Here is a 19223-nt window from a genome sequence, read left to right on the forward strand (position 1 = left end):
GCAATGTTCCCTCTTGTGTGTTATCTCCTTCTCACAACAGCACTAATAGAGGAACAAAATGTGGTTACAGGTGATGCTTTAATCAGCAGTACACTTGCTATGCTACATTTTTGAAGATTTATTCTTGCGCATATGCAAAAATAGGCATAGTTCCTTTCAATGTCTTTTCTGTCCCATGAGACACAAAATGAACATCTAGAAACAGTTTTGCTGAGAGCTTTGACTGATCAGTGTGAGTGACACTCGCAGAATTTCACAGCCATGCTGCTTTATAAATAGCATTTTAGTTCACTTGTTAGTAATTTTATTAGTGATGATCTACAACATAATGAACTTTAATTTCTTGACTAAATCCAGAATGAGTAAATACTTCAAGATCGTAAAGGGTAAGCATTTGGCGTATGTTGGATTCCTTTTACCAACAAAAAACATACCCTCAGATCTCCAGCTATTCACTTATCATTTGCCAGTTTATGTGTAAACCTTGTTTCATATGTGTGGAAATCAACTATTTTGCATAGTGATTGTTACTTTTTCCTGTATGCAAAGAAATGTTGGCCACTTAATTATTTTTTTGCTGAAGTTCTATAGTTTATTGAAAACCATTAAACTGATAATAACTGAAGACATGAACCATTAAGGCTGTTGTGATACCACCCAGTCTTTTTGGCAGTTTTCTGAGACCCAGTGCCTACTGGAGCAGACCATCAAACCACACCTTCCACCTTCAACCCATGGGGTGCAGTTATTAGACACAGCAATTCAGTTATAGAGATTTTTTGTTGTTCATGTCAAATATTTGCGTAAATAATAGAATGTGTAAACCCCATCAAGTTTTTATTAATTTAGTAATGTACTGGCACCTCTGATAATATGTAGTGTCTTGTAGGTTAAATATTAAAGCAGTTCATTGAAATATAAATTATGCATTGCTGGCACCCTGATCTTAGATTTGTTAATGCTGAAGTAACTCCTATTGATGTCAACTGAACTTATTTCTGAGTGTGTTTTGATTTGATTCATCTCTTAATACACTAAATCAATTTAAACAGATTTTCCCATGACTTTTAGAACTAGGGGGAAATTCTGTGTTCTCTCTGAGGCCATAGGATGCCTTTCTGGGCAGAGGCCTCCTTGGAGTGGCAGCAGAAAACTCTACTGCTGACAGTGCTCTGAGGCAAGATGAATTAGTAATGGGGTGTTGGGGGGGGGCTTTTGATCTGTCCGCTCCAGACCCTCCCTGTTCCCCTGGCACTGGTGTATTTATTTTTCCTTCCCATTAATGTCAAGGGGGGGCAAAGCTGATGAGAGGGTGAAACTTTGGAAATCTGCCCTCCAACCTTTTGTCCTGGTCACAGCAAGCTGACAGGACTACACATGCAGCAAATACTGCACCACAGATCTTCCCCTCATGTGAACATAGGATTGCTCTGTTTACATTGTTGAACCTCACTGGAGACAATCAAAAAATATTTCAAATATTCTGAAGAAGCAATCCCATTTATATTTGAACCATAGTTTTTTATCACAGTGCTCTAATTCTAGTTTGTTGGCAACATGTTGCTGATGAGCTTTTCTAACAGCTTAACTTGAATGGCTGCTTAGTAGATTCCATTTGTGCTATCTCTATGAAAGAATTAAGTCTGTGTCTTTAGGAACATAGGAAGTTATATTACACTTCAGACTATTGATCCATCTACCTCAGTATTGGTCATACTGGTTGGCAGTGGGTCTCCAATGTTTCCAAACAGGATTTTTTCCCAGCCCTACCTGAAGTTGCCTGGGATTAAACCTGGGACCTTTTGAATGCAAAGCATGTGCTCTACCACTCAGCTAAAGACCTCCTTCTGTGGACTGTGGAAACTCAACAAATAATAGAGCATACCTGGATGCTAAACATAGCATTGCTGAAATCTACTTGATGCTGTGCATTTTTCCTGAAATGTATTTTCAGGATGATATGGTCAGAAGAATCCTGATTATTCACTATGATTGCTCATAGCTTCACTTGGTTTTGCTAGCACAGCACTGTTACCTGTACTGTAGCAATTGCAGAGGGATACTGCAGGGAAAACAAGTCTTTTTCCTCCCTGTCATGCAGAGAGACCTTATATTTTGCCCATGCAGTTGCACTTTTGCTTTTTCTTGGGTTCCTGTTGCTTCAGAGGTTAATTTGAGGGAAAGTGGGCTTATAGATGGAAAGACAAAATAGCCAGGACATATTTTGAGAAGGGAGCAAGAGGAAAGAATGTAATTATGTCTGTTGCACATGAGAGTTGATACAGATTATATGTAGTATGGTAGATAAGGTCCTTGGATAGCTGTACAAGTAGATGTGCAAATAACACACAAAGCTAAATAAAGTACAAAATTTAAAAAACGTAATTGTATGAGTTTTGTGGCAGTTTTTTTTCCTGATTGTTGGACAGGCAAGGGGATGCATAGTGCAGATGTATACATCAAGATTGGTTGTGGAAGCCCAGAGGCTAACATGACTCCAAAATATTTTCCATGCTATATACTAGGAAACAGCTTGGAAAAGTTAGTTTTTTGGACTACAACTCCCATGAGCCCACTCCAGTGGCCATGCTGGCTGGGGCTGATGGGAGTTGTAGTTCAAGAAAGTAACTTTTCCAAGCTCTGCTAGGAAGAGCTGGGGTAGTAAAATTATTTACTTTGTGGTGGCTAACGTCAGTCACACATCTGGAAAACATCCTCAGAGAAAACAATATCCCAGTTTGCCATTGAAATATATTTTTATTTCTATTGTGGGGTTACATTACCATTATCCAACTGCCCAGGAAATTTTACAGTAATATCTATGAATAGTCTAGCCACTATAAAGATTTTCAGAACAAGAGCAACCTCTCCCAATGGGTGCAGATTACTTATCCAGCCCCATCCCTTGTAAACAGTGCAACATAGAAAGCTGCATTTGTTGGTGTTAAGAATTCATGAAGCAACTGCCTTTTTTATTGGCTTCATACTTCCCCAGGGAATGTAGAATGCATTTTTAGGCCCAGCTGCTGTGGTTTACTCGCCCTTGATCTGTTTCTTTTAGGCTGAAGACAATTGTTTTCAATGTGTTAGTTATATTTGAGGAGGCTCAGATGTGTTGCCTTGAGTTAGCAAGGCTTAAAAGAATCCTTGCATTAGCCAGTCGCCTGCAATTTGCAGTCTACTGTAGCATCCCCTACGAAGTCCTATATCCTGCTGCCTTATATTGTACTTTTGTAATACCCTTGTACTCCCAAAGATGTGAAGCAATTGTTTTGTGACGATGCACTGATAATTATGTGAACTTAGCTGTACATTTTAAAAGATACCTGTAATGTGGTGGTACAGAACTCTGCAGTTCAGCAACATACACTCAGTGGTATACACTGAGTATAATGTTTTTCAGATACTTCATTTGCATATTGTAGGCAGTGCCCTCACAGATTGGTGACTGCACTTAACATGATCATTATTGTGTATGTAGGAAGTCAATCATGTCTCAGGTGGACCTACACGTTCATGACCAGGCTTCATCTTGCCCTGGACATGCAAAAATCCAATAGTATTGGTAGCAACAGCATGCAGGAAAATTAAGTGTTACTAATTAAAGTATTTTTAGTTCTTTGTCTGCAGTTGCTTTAGCCTCTAAAAGAAGGAAATAACTAACATGGACCAGCTGTGTTCGAAATACTACAAAGGATTAGGTGGGCCTTAATATGAGGGAGTCTGCGACATCTGAAACAAATACTCATCAATCTGAAAATTTCAGATTGATACAGATCTTTAATAGGACATAAATAATGAGGGAGGGGCTCTGGTACAATTAAATTATTCCACTTAGGCTGCAACTCCTGTTTTAGACCAAAAGGATGGCAAGCATGCCATAAATGGCAATAACCAAAACTGGTATTGGAAGAGTGGACTCTTGCACTTCAGATCTATTGATGGAAAGTTGGTATCTTGGGAGAGATGGAAAAATTGTTTTGCATTACTGCATAGACCAGCTGATTCAGTGGAAGAATTTTCAGAAAAATACAAAGTACTATGTGAATGTTTGCCTAAGATTCAATATAGTCACAGTTATCCCCCCTCCTCTCTCATGCTTTTTCATATATATATATGTATGTATGTATATATATATATGTGTGTGTGTATATATATGTATATATGTGTTTGTGTGTGTGTGTGTATATTCAAACATTTTGCTTTGTAACTAGGGATGCTGCTAGCTTCTGGAATGATGTGATGGCAGAAAGTTTCTGTACTTCAAAGCCTTCCCAAATGTCTGGTATAGGCTTATGGAGTATGCTGCAGATCCAATAACTAATCCCGTCCTCCCAATGTGCTTGTCAGGCCTGACCCATCCACTCTTTCACCAACGTTCTCCAAGGTCTTGGTGAGAGGATTAATTTTATTACTGACCTATGGTGACTTACCTGCCAGATCTACTGATGCCAGGTTGCTAGCCACTGCTGGCACTACCACTAAAAAGGGTGTAGGAGTACCTGGAAATAGTGTTGACCATGTGCAAAGACCCTGAGCACATAGGGATGCCCAGTATCCGCCTGTCCAAATACAAAATGTATAGGGTTATATCTAACATGGCACTAAAGGTTCCATCAGTGCAAGGATTACTGCTAGCACAACTGAACATCCCACTTCATTTCCCCTTGTGCACCCCCTAAATCTGTTCTAAGAGTTCCCTCAACCATCCAGAGAAGATTTGGGAAGGGTTGAGGGTATGCGTGGGGAGGGGGGAAGGGCTAGTGGCAATCCTTGTGCTGATGAGACAGGTTTGTTGAATACCCCCCACAAAGTCTGAAACATTCAAAGATTAATAATATATATATTCTAATGAAGTATTTTAAAATTAAGTAGTGCTTAAATTCTACATGACCACTGTGGTTTGGGGAAGTACAAGGAATGATGGTAAGGTAAATCCTAATATGTTATTTTTACATCATGTTGCATCCCAAACCAAACATAAAATTCACTGTATCAGTTCCTGTTCTGAAAGTTTAAAGAGGCAAGGAGATAGTCACTGAAATAATGTCTAAAGAGAAATAACTACAATTTGGTAAACACCCATCATCAGTGCTGTATCATAACTGCCCCTGGTGTGAACAATGTATTGTGCCCCTCACATCTTATTATATATTGCTATCAATATCTATTTAAATTAGAACCACAGATTTAGAATAAGAAATGTTACAATCAGTAGTGGCTGGTAAAATTTTGACTTGGTAAAACTGCCATTTTTAACCTTGCTGTTTTCATCACAGTAGGACTTGTACAGCTCTTATTTAGGAAAGTATGCCAGTACACATGCACAGAGTGCTACTGTCTCTTCACTAATTTTTTTTTTAATTACAAATTCTCTGCACATATATGGCCGGGGAGGAGCCTTCATGTAAGAGGGCCCAAGTATGATATTCAGACCAAATTGACTCCATGTCTCTTATTTAGAAATTAAGCCATACCAACCGACATGTTTTTGAATTCATCTGCTGATTATATCTACACATCTATTACCAACAAAACTAAACACACATAAATGTTTAAAATGTGAGGAACACTTGCTTCCAATTACATTAAGTTTTCCTCCCCCCCAAAAAATTCTCTAAATTAAAAGATATTGTTTCATTTGATCCCAGAGCACAGCAGAACATATTTGCAATGCATAGCTCAAACATAGCTGAAAATGTTAAGTAATTATCTCTGTTCATGTGCAGAGTACATCACACTAGAGTAATCGTAATCAGCCCCATGTCTGATATTAGAGAGTCGGTGTGATACCTAGACAGCCACAGAGCCCAAACTTTAGATTTTTAGAAATTTCACTAACCAATTGGCAACAAAGCAAGAAATAATAGCAGCAACATTTCCTTCCATTCTGCATTCAAGATATTCTGAATATAAGTGAGCAGAGAAACTTGTTGGAAGCAGATCCACATACAGTACCTTTTCTGGAAATACTCTGGAACTGCACATGGCTCAAATCAACCTGCCCTGCCCCACCCAGCAGTTGCTGCAGCTTTTAATGAGTAAATGCAGGGAAATGGTTAATATACAGCATGGTATTCAATGCTAGTCCTACTAAGAGTAGACTCATTGAAGTTAATAGACATGATTAACTTGTCTATGTGTAGCAGATTAGCTGGTTTGTGACAGCCAGCCCTCCCCTGATGTTAACATGTTGGATTTACTGCCTGATGTTATCATGTTGGACTTCATGTTGACATGGACTACAAAATGAAAGTGTGTAGACTATGTTTGGGGCCTATGCACAGGGCCCACAGTGCCAGAGAGCAACCCCTCCGTACAGGCTGCACAGGGCTAATAATCCACAGTGCACAACAGACTGTTCTTGCTCAGTTCTCATTTGCACTGAACATACACAATCCTAAAGGTAAAAATAAATAAAATATCAGTGTGTATTATATTTATTTAGTATTTATTTATTAGATTTATATCCTGCCCTTCCGACCAGTAGGAGCCCAGGGCTGTATTAGTTCAGTTTTTTTTGTTAACCCTTCTTAGTAGTAGTACTAAGAACAATCTCCTTTCAGAGTTCAATTCCCAAGGGAGAAAGCTAATCACCATGCCTCATAGCATGTTTCTTGCATGTTAATTTCACAATTATATCCTAAAAAGCCACCAATGAGCAGAAATAAATTCTTATGCTTTCTTGAACGTTGTCTTTGACAGTTGGCATCAATCTTCCACACCCCAATTTTACTCAGAATTGCCCAATACAAACTTTAAAAATAGTTACACGGAGAAAGACTCAATGTGTATGATTTATATGCTATTTCTATAGATGCTGGAAACAGCTGTTTGCTGTATCCTGTAGGGCATTCTATATTATTATTATTAATTTTATTATTATTTATTAAACTTATATACCGCCCGACTAGCAATAGCTCTCTGGGCGGTGAACATAGGAAATACAATAAATGACACAATATGATACAATAAAACATAAAAACAGTCTAAAATCAATACAACAAAATTTTAGGATTAAATTAACTTAAATTAAAATGCTTCAGAGAATAGGAAGGTTTTAACTTGGCGCCAAAAAGAAAACAGTGTCGGCGCCAAGCACACTTCCTCGGGGAAACTGTTCCATAGTTCGGGGGCCACCACTGAGAAGGCCCTAGATCTTGTCACCACCCTCCGGGCCTCCCTATGAGTTGGAACCTGGAGGAGGGCCTTCGTAGCAGAACGTTGTGTACGGGCCGGTTCATATCGGGAGAGGCGTTCCGACAGATATCGTGGTCCCGCACCGTATAAGGCTTTATAGGTTAATACCAACACTTTGAATCTAGCCCGGAAGCATATTGGCAGCCAGTGCAAGCGGGCCAGAACAGGTGTTATATGCTCGGACTGCTTGGTCCTTGTTAGCAGTCTGGCTCCCGCAGTTTGCACTAGCTGTAGTTTCCGAACTGTCTTCAGAGGTAGCCCTACGTAGAGCGCATTGCAGTAATCCAAACACGAGGTTACCAGAGCATGTACCACTGATGTAAGGTCCTCTTTACTCAAATAGGGACGTAGCTGGGCCACCAACCGAAGTTGGTAGAACGCATTCCTTGCCACCGAGGCTACTTGAGCCTCAAGTGAGAGGGAAGAGTCTAAAAAGACTCCCAGACTACGAACCCGCTCCTTTAGGGGGAGTGTAACCCCATCCAGGACAGGGTATATGTCCACCATCCGATCAGAGAAACCGTCCACCAACAGCATCTCAGTCTTGTCTGGATTGAGCCTCTGTTTGTTTGCAGATTCTGTGAAGAAGAAAACTAAGGTTCACCCAACACCTCATTTCTAAACACAGTTATATGGAAGTAAATTGCAATATGATCATGTTATTTGGACCAAATGAAATGTCACAAACTTGTGTGCAAGCTTTTGAGTTTGCCAAACTCTTCTTCAGGCTGAAGGATACCTACAGCACTCTATCTTAACCTTGCTGCAAACAGACTTTGGGACTTGTATCATGCCCCACTTTTTCTCCGTATGATACATTTAAAGCACATTTATACCACTTTAACAGCCAGAGTTCTCAACCCCCCCATGTATGCTGGCAACTGTTGTTTACCCCTCACAGAACTACAATTTCCAGAACTCTTAGCAAACAAACTACAGTCCCCAGGATTCTTTAGGAGAAGCAATGTGCTTTAAATATGTGTTGTTGATGCGGCTGAATAGGCTTTCTGGACAACTTAAAAGCTTGCACACAACTTTGTAGCACTTTAGTTGATTTTAAGACAGGTTTTATCCTCTCCTACTTACTAATGGACCAACATGGCTCCCTACAATTCTTGGGAGCAATTATCACTGATCTCAGTTGAACTTCTGATAAGTATGCTTAGGGTTGGAATGACAGTAAGAAAGCTTTGAAAAGGACAGTAGTATCCTAGTCCATAGTGTATTTGGAAACATTTATTTCTGAGTAAGCCTCTCAAGAAGTTAATAACTCACTTTGGACTATGAGAAGGAATCACTGGTACACAAGTGCTGAATTTCTATTATCACAGCTAGGGTTGCCAGATCTTTGCTTTGCCCAGAGACTCTGGTTTTTGGGGGTCCTCTTTGGGTCTCTGGGTGAGTCACCTTAATCTCTGGATTCTTAGCTTTCACTAAAAAAAATTAAGTTTCTAGGTGGTCTGGTTCAAAAGATATAAACCAAAATGTCACACCCACACCTTCTGCTAGTACTGGCTGCTCTAATCCTTGCCCTTTCATGTTTTTAGTCAATGAGTAAAGTCAGGGTTGTGATTGACAAGATTTGTTGAACCCCAGGCAATACCTGAACCCCATTTCAAGTTCTGATAACAGTTTCCTTTTCCTGCTTGTCTCACATCAGGAATTCAGTAAATACATATAGCTTCCAGCAGCATAAAGAGTACTTTCTCTGTACAGGATTGGGACTTGCTTCTACAAGATCACAGCAGGATCTTGGTGGGCATACACAGTGAACAATTTTAGTTATAATAAGTGTACATGCAGGTTTTTTTCATTATTTGCAAAAATGGCATATTATACATTTTATCTTTCAAATTATTTTTGAACAGACTTCTGGGGAGGCTTAATATTCTTCTGTTTTAAATGCCTCCTATTATGTATTGTTTGCTCTTATAATTTATATATTTCACTGTATTTTTGTATTGTATTCTGCCATATTTATTGTATGTACGTCGCCTAGAGTGGCCACTGGCCAGATAGGCGACACATAAATTAAATTTATTATTATTATTATTATTATTTATATCCCACCCTTCCTCCCAGCAGGAGCCCAGGGCAGCAGTATTATACATGCTGCAGTATTATACTTTTCTAATTAAGGAGTCAAACAAGTTTAAATTTTATTGGGCTATTGAAGAGCGCAGTTTATTTCTCTTATTTATAACCTGTTTTGAAAACCTTCCGAAAATGAAGCTTTTCTGGGAGTAAAGCTGTAATGCTAATTCCACACACCTGAGAGTTAACCCCATTCAATTCAGCAGGATTTACTTTTGAGTAGACATGGTTAGGATTGTACTGAAGATCAGTAGGACTTTTGAGTGAACATAGAAAAGGATTGTGTTGTAAATGTTTCTCTTCCCTTCCTATCCTTTTTTTTAAGCAGTTAGGCAGGGCTTACTTAGGTGTCACTGCTTTTATTTGGCAGGAAACTAATACTTTTAAAAAATGTTCTGCAATGGTCAACTGGTTTTGACAATAAACTATTATATGGGATGTGCGTATTTTTACATGTCCAGTGTGTCTGTGTATATGGAATATTTCCAATGAGCCTGTTAGGGTTGCCAGGCTCAGGGCCTGAGACTGGGCCTGGCAACCAAGAGGTCTTTTGTATCTTTAAAAGTTGTGCAGGGTGAAGGGAGAATTCCACCTTGTGGTTTTTGCCATTACAGTGTTGCAAGAACACCTGCACTTGGCTGACTTTCTCTTCTCCTAAAGATACAGGATCAGACTCAGGCCCTGAGCCTGGCAACCCTAATATGGATATCTTTGCAGAGGGTCCCTAGTCAAGCTTTACCAACAACAGAATCCGAACTATATCTACTCAGAAGTAAGTTCTATTGAGTTCTATGGGGCTTAGTCCCTTAGTAAGTGTGTTTAGAATTGCAGCCGTCAGGGGCATCCATCTTTACTCCCAAATGCTCCTATCTAACATCTCCATAACACTAGGTTCTTTTCTTCCTACAATGGCCTTCTGGTGACTGGCCTGGCTTGAGGGCACTTAAACCCTTCTTGCCAGAAGCAAATAGGCTAGATTAAGTGTTCTCTACCCAGACTCCCATCTTTTAGCTAAGATTTCTATCTTATTTTACCAGTCAGATAAATGTTTTTGTTGGAATTGTATGCTCCAAGCAACTGTGGTTGACGCTTAATATATCATGCTTAACGACATCACTTGGGCCCTCCTCTGTGACATCACTAGGTCCACCCCATTACATCACTAGGGCCCACCCCTGAAATCTCAGGGTTTGGGATGCTTCTGACTTGGCAACTCTACTGTAAATGTATATTCCTTATTCTTACATAAGAACACACATAGAAATATAAGAGTTAAAGATTGGTTAATTATAAGGAAAAGGAAAAATATAGAACTAAATTTACAGTTAAAACTACGGGCAGCATTTTAGTTGATACAATCACATATTAGATCTATGAGAGGATAGAAATGCCTTACACACACTCAGACCCAAGATAATGAGCACACAGACTCGCATCAGAGAAAAAGAAAGGGAAGGATAGTTGAAGAATACAATCAGGGCACAAGGTCAGGATAAAGTTATACACTGTTTATAAACTCTCCCCTTCTAGTTATCACCAAATAGCCACGCATACAATTCTCACCCTTTCCTTGTCCTAGTGTCCCATGCTGCATATTAGATGATCTTAGGAAGCCATGTGATATCAGCAGATTCATTGGAGCCAGCCTGTGCTGGTTTAACCCCAGGCAAAACCTCCAGTTTAAATGTGTTTTGGGGTTTCATTGGGTTATATGAAATTGGAAGGAGGAATGTGTGTGAGAGAAGAAGGAGTACAAAGAAGGATTCTGGGATCTGTTTTTACCAGATGGATACCAAAATAATTTTACTGTGAGGTATGTAGTGTAAATTCCTGTTTTCAGGAAAACTAGTTCTTATCTTATTGATTCTGGGGGTGTTTTAAATTCTACCAGGACGGCACCATTGTTTTGCTTGAAGGGATTATCCTCTGTCAGTGTTTTAGAGTTCTTAACAATTTTAGCTCAGGAAGTCTGTTCTTCTGACCTTTAAAGTCACAAACAAGTCAAAAATTTATTGAAGGGGCTGTTTCCCAGAGTTTACTATAACTGAGCTCCTATGCTGTAATCCATTAATATGAACCAAAGAATAAGGAACCCCGAAAATATGTGTGTCTCCTTTACAGTTATACCCTTCAACAAGTTTAACAGGCAAGTTTGTAGACATTTCTTGTAAGAAAACAATTATTTAATCAGATGGAACAAGTACTATGGAGATCCCTGCAGACAACAGGGATCACCACGACTTCCAGCGTATATGGCCTGGTTAATCATGTGTTAGCAGTGTGCAGCAAAAGCAAGGTTACTTATGTGTAACAAAAGTTGTTTGAGAGTGATGTTCTCATATGTAGTTACATACTCAGCTACCTCTTCTGCACTGCTTCTTTGTCTCTTTTTGCAATATTATTTTCCCATCCGCTCACATTCAGTGTTGTCAAATAGCATTTTACATCTCAACCTAGCCTTCTAAGGCAGAAGTGAGGAACCTTTCACAGGGTTGTATTCAACTAAGTTCTACACAGAGTAGATCCATTGAAATTAATAAACCAAAGTTAGTCATGTTCATAAACTCCATTGGGTCTACTCTGAGTAGGACTAGCTTTAAATACCACCCATAGATTTCATTGAAACTTGTATCTTAAGAGTAGGACTTTTAAGGCTGAAATCCTAAACAAACCTGCTAGGGTGGGGAACTTTTTTCAGCCCAAGGAACACATTTCCTTCTTACCAACCTTGTGGAGGGGCACATGTCAGTGGTGGGTGGGGCCAGAAGCAAAAGCAGACAGAGCACCAGATGTGAATGTTAACTTTGTACAGTAGGCTAGTCTTTCAGTCAGACAAGCAAGAGGCATTATCAGACTTTACGAATACATTCTAGCTAGGCAAAAACATTAAACATTCATTGTGAGGGGTGATAAACTTTTCTCCTGTTGCTATGATTGTGCCACTCCTTTAATTATCTGATATGTCTTCCTAGAGTATTCTAAAATCAACTTATGCCATCCCACTCAAAATCACTCACCCCTGATTACATAGCTCTTCGGATCCTTTATCTGTCTTGAGTGAAATCTAGTGTTGCGTTGGCATGCAAGCCCTTCATGTGTTCGGACTTGACTCAAAGGGCTGGTTCATACATACATATAAATCAGTTATTGCAACATTGAGTGATGTGTATGCAATTGGGCCATCTCAGAGTCAAATATATTTAACACACCACAGATATCTTTCATGTCACCATCTATAATTTAAAATGCAATGCTTTTCAGCAGAATAAATTTATTTTAAGCACTAAAAGCATACTCCAATAAAATAAATGATCTTTACTGTACAACAGAAATATTGCCTAACAATATATTGTAGGCAGCGAAACAGATCCACAAAGATATTATATAATACATTTATTTAGAACATTTATATTGCACTTTTCCTCAATGATTTCAAGGCAGTTTACAAAAATCTAAACAAATCAGGTATGAGCCATATGCAGTATGAATCACCTCTACAGCCCATGAATGAATTAATTGCTTAGGATTTGCAAACAGATCTTATCTGAGTAGACTTCGGAAACAATGCTGCTTAAAGACTTATTTATCAGTATATCTAGTTTAAACTTGGCAGGATAACATATAATTTTGACCAGATATGTACCTAAAAATGTCTCTCCCATGGACAACAAAGCACACAATGGTTGACATCTGAGGAACAAAGAACACAACTCAGAAAAGAGATGGGAAAAGTAAAGGGGTAGATTAAGCCCAGAGGATGAACATAGAGTGAAGACGTGAGAAGGATCCAGCAATATATCTTACTCCGTTTACAGTTGCGTTTGTACGCACACTGTTATTTCCAACGGTAGCCTTGCTGTGGGTGCTTAATGACTCCTCTTAGGGTCTGTGTGACGACGGCTGAGTCCTTCCCTGTATAATGGCAAGGTACTTGTTTGTCACTGTATACAGATATGTGTTTCCCCAAAGCATTCGAATCGCCCTCTCGGGTCTCCACCTCCCAGAGGGTTGCGTCCCTGTTTTTGCAGCGGTCCTGGCTAGAAATTCCCCAGGCAAATGACGCCTAGCACATTTCACCGTTGGTTTCTAGCCGCGTAGGCAGGCAGCCCACCTCGGGAGCAGGGAGAGACAGTGAAGACGGCCTTCGCCACCCTACCCGCGGCATCACTCTATCACGCAGCCGTAGGGTGGCCTGAGGAGCCTGGCCAGGCTTCCCGCTTGTGCCGCATTGCCGTGCAATGCCTCTGGGGTCGTCCAGGGGGCGCTGGTTGCCGGGAGCTGAGGCGGCCTCAGAGTAAGTAAGCAGGCGAGCGAACCAACCAGCCCTAGCTATCGGGAACGGACGGACAAGCGAGAGGCCGGCCAGGCGCCGTGCTGGCCTTTCTTACGCTCGCTGCGTTCGAGGCCTGCCCGGGAGTGGAGTGTCCAACACCCAAGGGAGCCTCTTTGCCATGCAGGCCCGGCGGCGTCCGCTGCCGCCTACCGAGGTGAGTGAGCCGCTGGCCTCACGTTTAGCTGCCTTCGCTCGCTCTCGGTCGGGCCGCTAAGGCCGGGGCATCCTCTTCCCAGGCCCCTGCAGGGCGGTGCGAGGCGCCTCTGTTTGGGGGAGGGGTGGTTTGGGGACTAGGGCTGCTGCGGCTGCCTCGACGACCCCAGGAGAGGGAAGAGGAGGCTGAATGCTTCTCGCTTCTTCGGAAAGGGTATCTGAAAAAGGGAAAGGGGCTGCCGACGCGGCAGACAGGGGCGACATATTTGGCCCTGAGGCTCGCAGCTGCTTCCCTCACAGAGGATAACCTCTTTTCTTAGGGACATGAGCTTTCCTCGTTATCAGGGATCATGAAATCCTTGGGACCTTGGGAATAAAGAGATAGGCACAAGCCTCTCGTCCCGGCTTATCCGTTTCCTTGTTCGTTTAACTTGCTCTGAAGGCATATACCACATTTGGAATAGCCCTCTCGCCTTCAAGGCAGCCAGTTAGCCTTCTCGAAGAGTTTGTGCCTTCTCTGTTATAGAGTCTCCCTTCCCCCCCCGTCCCTCCCCTCCAACAAACCAAGACCCCTTTTTAGAACAACCAGTTACCTTCTCATACCCTTTCTGTTAATTAGTAGGAACCCCTCTCTCCCAATACTGGCAGGCTCCCCGCTAAAGGATATATGCATCCCTTTTTGTACTCCTTGTTTGCTTTTGCAGTTGTGCATTCCCGCATCCCTTTCTTTCCTGTCCTGCTGGTTTACTGGCAACTCCATTTGTTCACAACCAAAGTTCATACTGGATCTGACGGGAACGGTGTTTGCTGTTAAGGTGTCCTGTATTTTGTGTCTAAAGTATCTGGCGTAATTTGTTGCAGTCTGTTCCCTGTTTAAATAATTTGAAAGTGACCTTATTGCTAAACTAGAGCACTTATCAGGGGGCAAGGTTACTTTTACTCATGTTTGTGGTTATGCTTACTTAAATGATGCTAATATTGGTGATAAAATGGACTATCTTGGTTTTCAAGAGATATTTTAAGTCCTATAGATGTAGGTAAATTGGTCCAGATGATGGCTTGCAATGAAAGAATTGTATGTCTTGTAATGTGAATAGCTGATAGATATTATCTTGATAAATTTGAATGCTTAGGCATTTTGCATATATGCAGACAAATAGTAATTGTATGTGCTGAAATGGAAGTTTACATGTTTAATTGCAGAATATGTGTATTAGTATATTTTAATAAGGTGAGGTTCAAAGTGTGAAATGTTCACAAAACTTGAATGTTCTGGGATGTATACAAATTTTCAGGACTGAATCTCCTATAAATTTGTGTCTTAACATGAATGCAAAATTTCAAAGAGTCTAGTAGAGTGAGTAAGGGAAACATGGAGGTCACACTAGAGGTTATAAGGACAGCAGATTGATTATTTATAGATTGTAGATATCTGAAGGGATAACTTCTTTATTATTTAAAATATCAAAGCCTGAACAAACATGTATGAAAGTGGAGTGCTGGTTTGGATGGTACTGAAAACTGTTAGATCTCTGAGTTTGACCCTGCACAAGACAAAATAGATAAAAACTACTTTAATTGGTTAGCAGTGCAAAGGTACACAGATGCCCCAGCCAATTAATGTTTGTTTTTCTGAAATGGATTTAATATTTCATTCCTTTTAAATACCAGTGTAATTGAATGGCCAAGATTTACCAGACTAAAGTGTACTAATTATTTGCAGATGACTGAACGTAGTAGACAGAAACCTTAGATTTTGTCATTTGGTAAATGCTGGCACAATTAAGGAATCTCCAATGACCATGAGGCCCTTTGATTTAGCCTCATGCCTAAAATTTCTCTGAACTTTACCTTTAATCTGTATTTAAAGATTGCAAATATCTATGCCCTTTCTTTTTTTAAAAAAAGTAAAATATTAAAATATTAATCCTTTCATCATCCCTGAGGCTCTAAATCTAAGTGAACATAATTTAACATACAACTTTTGCAGATTATACATTCTTTTAACAAATAAATTAACTCTTAGTACATAAAGGATGAGCTGCTTAGTTGCGGTACCTCTGTTTTAGTTGATAGTTTGAGCAGATGTTTTTCAGCCTGTGTTGTAGCATTTATATTCTGTCAGTGTTCTTGTTTGTTTGAAAATGAAAGAGTCTATTGGAATCTTTAGATGAAAAATTATAAATTGATGCAGAAATATCTGCTGAAGTCAACAGGCAACTTATGTAACTTATTACAACCGTATTGTTTATAGGTCTATGCTAAGACTTGTGCCAATTTGTCACTGTTAGGAACAAGTATAACTAACAGTATTCATTTTGGAAAATTTCAAAGCAACATTGCAGGTAGATAAAGCAGCATTGTAGGATTAGGGTAGCTGAAATAGTAAATAGAGGATGATATGTATCCCTTTAGTTATGAATGGTCCTGCATAAAAGGTTATCTTTCTGAATAACCACTAAGGAAGAAGTTTAATCTACTTAGGCTGTAGCCTTAAAGCACACTTACTAGAGAATAAACCTAATCAAACATAGTGGGATTTTCTTTTAGTTAAATATGCATAGGACTACTTGTTAGACCTGGAAGGTTATGACTTGGCCAATCTGCCTTATTTTAATAAGAACATAAGAGTCTGCTGGATCAGGCCAAAGGTGTATTTAGTCCTGCATCCCGTTCTCACAGTGACCAACCAGATGCCCGTGGGAAGCCTGCACACAGTATTAAAATTATCACTTTATTTCCCCATTGTATAAATGAAGTTATGGATATTAGTGTTCTATAGAATCTAGTACACTGTTTTTTCATAGTACCTGTATAAAGGCAGTCTTGCAAGTTATTTGGTCATTAGCCCCAGTATACTTATGTTAGTAATTTGTGGTGTAAAGTAAAAACACACATACCCATAACTTAATTGTTTTAAATATCCTCACCTAGTTGCTTGGAGGCAGTTCATACTCACACAGGCTATTTACAACCTAAACGAAGGTGTTGAAAGAAGTGTCAGATAACTGTGACTTCATATTGCTAAATGGGACCTGGGAGTTGGTGCAAAGGTTGTTGGAGCATGTAGTCAAATTTTTAATTTGGGAACTGGAATACCAGATGAGCAGTAGTTGCTTAATTCTTTTGTTAACTTCAGTAAGAGGATGAGAAAAATGGAAGCAAACGGTGTTCTGCTGATGAAAGGCATCCATCCTAAGACCATAAGAAGAGCTTGCTGGCTCAGGCCAGAGGCCCATCCACTTCAGCATCCTGTTCTCACAGTCTCCTGCCAGATACCTGTGGAAAGCCCACAAGCAGAACCTGAGTGCAATAGTTATCTCCTTCCTGCAGTTCACAGCATCTGGTATTCATAAGCATACTGCCTCCTATAGTGGAGGCAGAACATAGCCATCATGGTTAGTAGCTACTAACAACCTTGTCCTCCATGAATTTGCCCAAACTCTGTTAAAGCCATCCAAGCTGGCAGCCATGACTGTCTCTTGTAGGAGTGAATCCCATAGTTTAACTATATGCTGTGTGAAGAAGTACTTTCTTTTGTCTGTCCTGAATTTGACATAGAATGAGAGGGCAGGCAGTTTTGGGTTATTCTTCCCCTCCCCGCCTCGCTTCCCAAAATCTGCACCAGAGGGTTGGGGAAACTCTCCAGAGCAGATTTGTGGGAGATTACAAGAGGAGGAAAAAGTTGCTTTTCTCCTTGTTCTGCTGACAGATGTATTCCATCAGTAACACAACACCAACTGGATTCTACCCTAAGTAGGTAATTTCTTTTAGATTTGTTGTTGTTGTTGTTGTTTATTTCTATCCCGCCTTTTGGCCAAAAGGCCCTCAAGGCAGCTAAAAAAATATTTTAGATGGAGTGATAATCCTTAAGAGGATATTCTTGTTTAATGGCATGTTGGTGAACTTTAATATAGTTCAAAATATTACTATTTAAATTTAGATATTATAGCTAGTCTACCTTACTGCTGCAGTCCTTGCACCCTCTATATCCAGAAGCTTTTCCTAAAAGATCAAGGAACCCTACAAAGCATGTAAAAGGTCTTTATCCTCTTCCCTATGTCCATGTAAAAGACTTTACTAGTTGCAAAGACAACCCTTTGAATTCCAGCCAATATTTAATTGTGTCCATCATTATATGTTTAGAATGTGTTGTTAGGAATATATGTAGCTGCCTTGTAGCAAGTCAGACCAAGCTCAGTATTGTCAACAATGGCACCAGCTCTCCAGGGTTTCTGGCAGGAATCTTTCTGACCCCTACCTGGAGACGCCAGGAATTGAACTGGAGGCCTTGTGCATGCAAAGCATGTGCCACTACTACTGAGCTGTGGTTATACTATGTAAACGATAATACTAGAGTACTGTGTGTAAGAATGATATACAATGTAATAAGCATCAGATTCTAGTTTCCAGATAAAATTACAAAAGCTCTTGTGAATTGCATTGTGAACACAATTAGTTGATCCTAATAAATTAGTTGGTATTTTGCTGACCCTGTTGGTTTTGTTACAATATATCCATTTGACTAAATTTTGAAAAAATTGAAGGTGTTTACAATTTTTGGCAGGGTTAAGGGAATGCACAGCATTGTGTCTTCTCAATGAGCTGGATCCTGTTCATGGATTGTCAATGCCCCCATTTCCCCCTTCCTATCTTTTAGTTGTTGTTGCTGTTTTTATTACCTGCCCTTCACTCGCAGGTCCCAATTCGATATTAAAAACAGTTAAAACATATTACAGTCACAGGTGTTTTTGTGTTTGCACTGCTCAGACGTGTTGTTTGCAAGACATGGAACACAAGAACATACATAGAAAATGTCACACAAAAACAGTATAGAAAAGGGAAATAACTATAAAATTATTTTCATGCATTTTAAAATATTTCAATCTAAAGTCTACCATACTATATGAAATATGCTGAAGAACATCAAATAATTAAGTCTGTTTTGCTAGTCCTGTTTTCAGAATATATAGCTTCACTAGTAATTGTGGAATTTCAGTATTATACCAGAGATAAGTAAAATGTAAGGGTAATATCCTTTGATTTCAGTGTCTATGAGTATGATTGAGTTGGCTATCGCTCCTAAGAGTCTAGCAGTTTGACGCTATGAGCAGTTGAGTTGACAGAATATCTCATAGTGTCAGGTTTAAGGGTCTCAGTGCTTTGTTAAGGAATAAATGTAGCTAACAGTTCCTAGATCTACTGCTTGTGCAGCAGCTGCTATTAACACTGCTGTGCCTTGTTATATTTATATAGCTAGTAAGTACAGTAAAAGAGTATTTGTATGGAGCTGCAGTGCAGTATTTTAAAGGCTACTAGAAGATCCAAAGGGCCAAAAATCTAGTAGCTATGTAGCTAAAGATACAGGTTTAGCTGCTACTTCCAGTGAATTAAAATAAAATTATATATAATTATAACCAATCATAATACGTATACATGGAAA

General features: G+C 39.7%; 1 protein-coding gene across 3 annotated transcripts in view; it reads left to right on the forward strand.

The window, feature by feature from the left end:
* The first annotated feature begins 13484 nt into the window (after nt 1-13484).
* ZFYVE9 (zinc finger FYVE-type containing 9) overlaps nt 13485-19223 on the forward strand; it is a 76927-nt gene continuing 71188 nt past the window's right edge. For 2 of the 3 annotated variants that reach the window (XM_061632989.1, XM_061632987.1), the window contains exon 1: nt 13598-13781. The gene's annotated coding sequence lies outside the window, so the exon portion shown is untranslated. The other variant, XM_061632990.1, reaches the window with a different exon arrangement.

Source organism: Rhineura floridana, chromosome 6 (genome assembly GCF_030035675.1).
Source record: "Rhineura floridana isolate rRhiFlo1 chromosome 6, rRhiFlo1.hap2, whole genome shotgun sequence".
NCBI classification, from domain to species: Eukaryota; Metazoa; Chordata; class Lepidosauria; order Squamata; family Rhineuridae; genus Rhineura; species Rhineura floridana.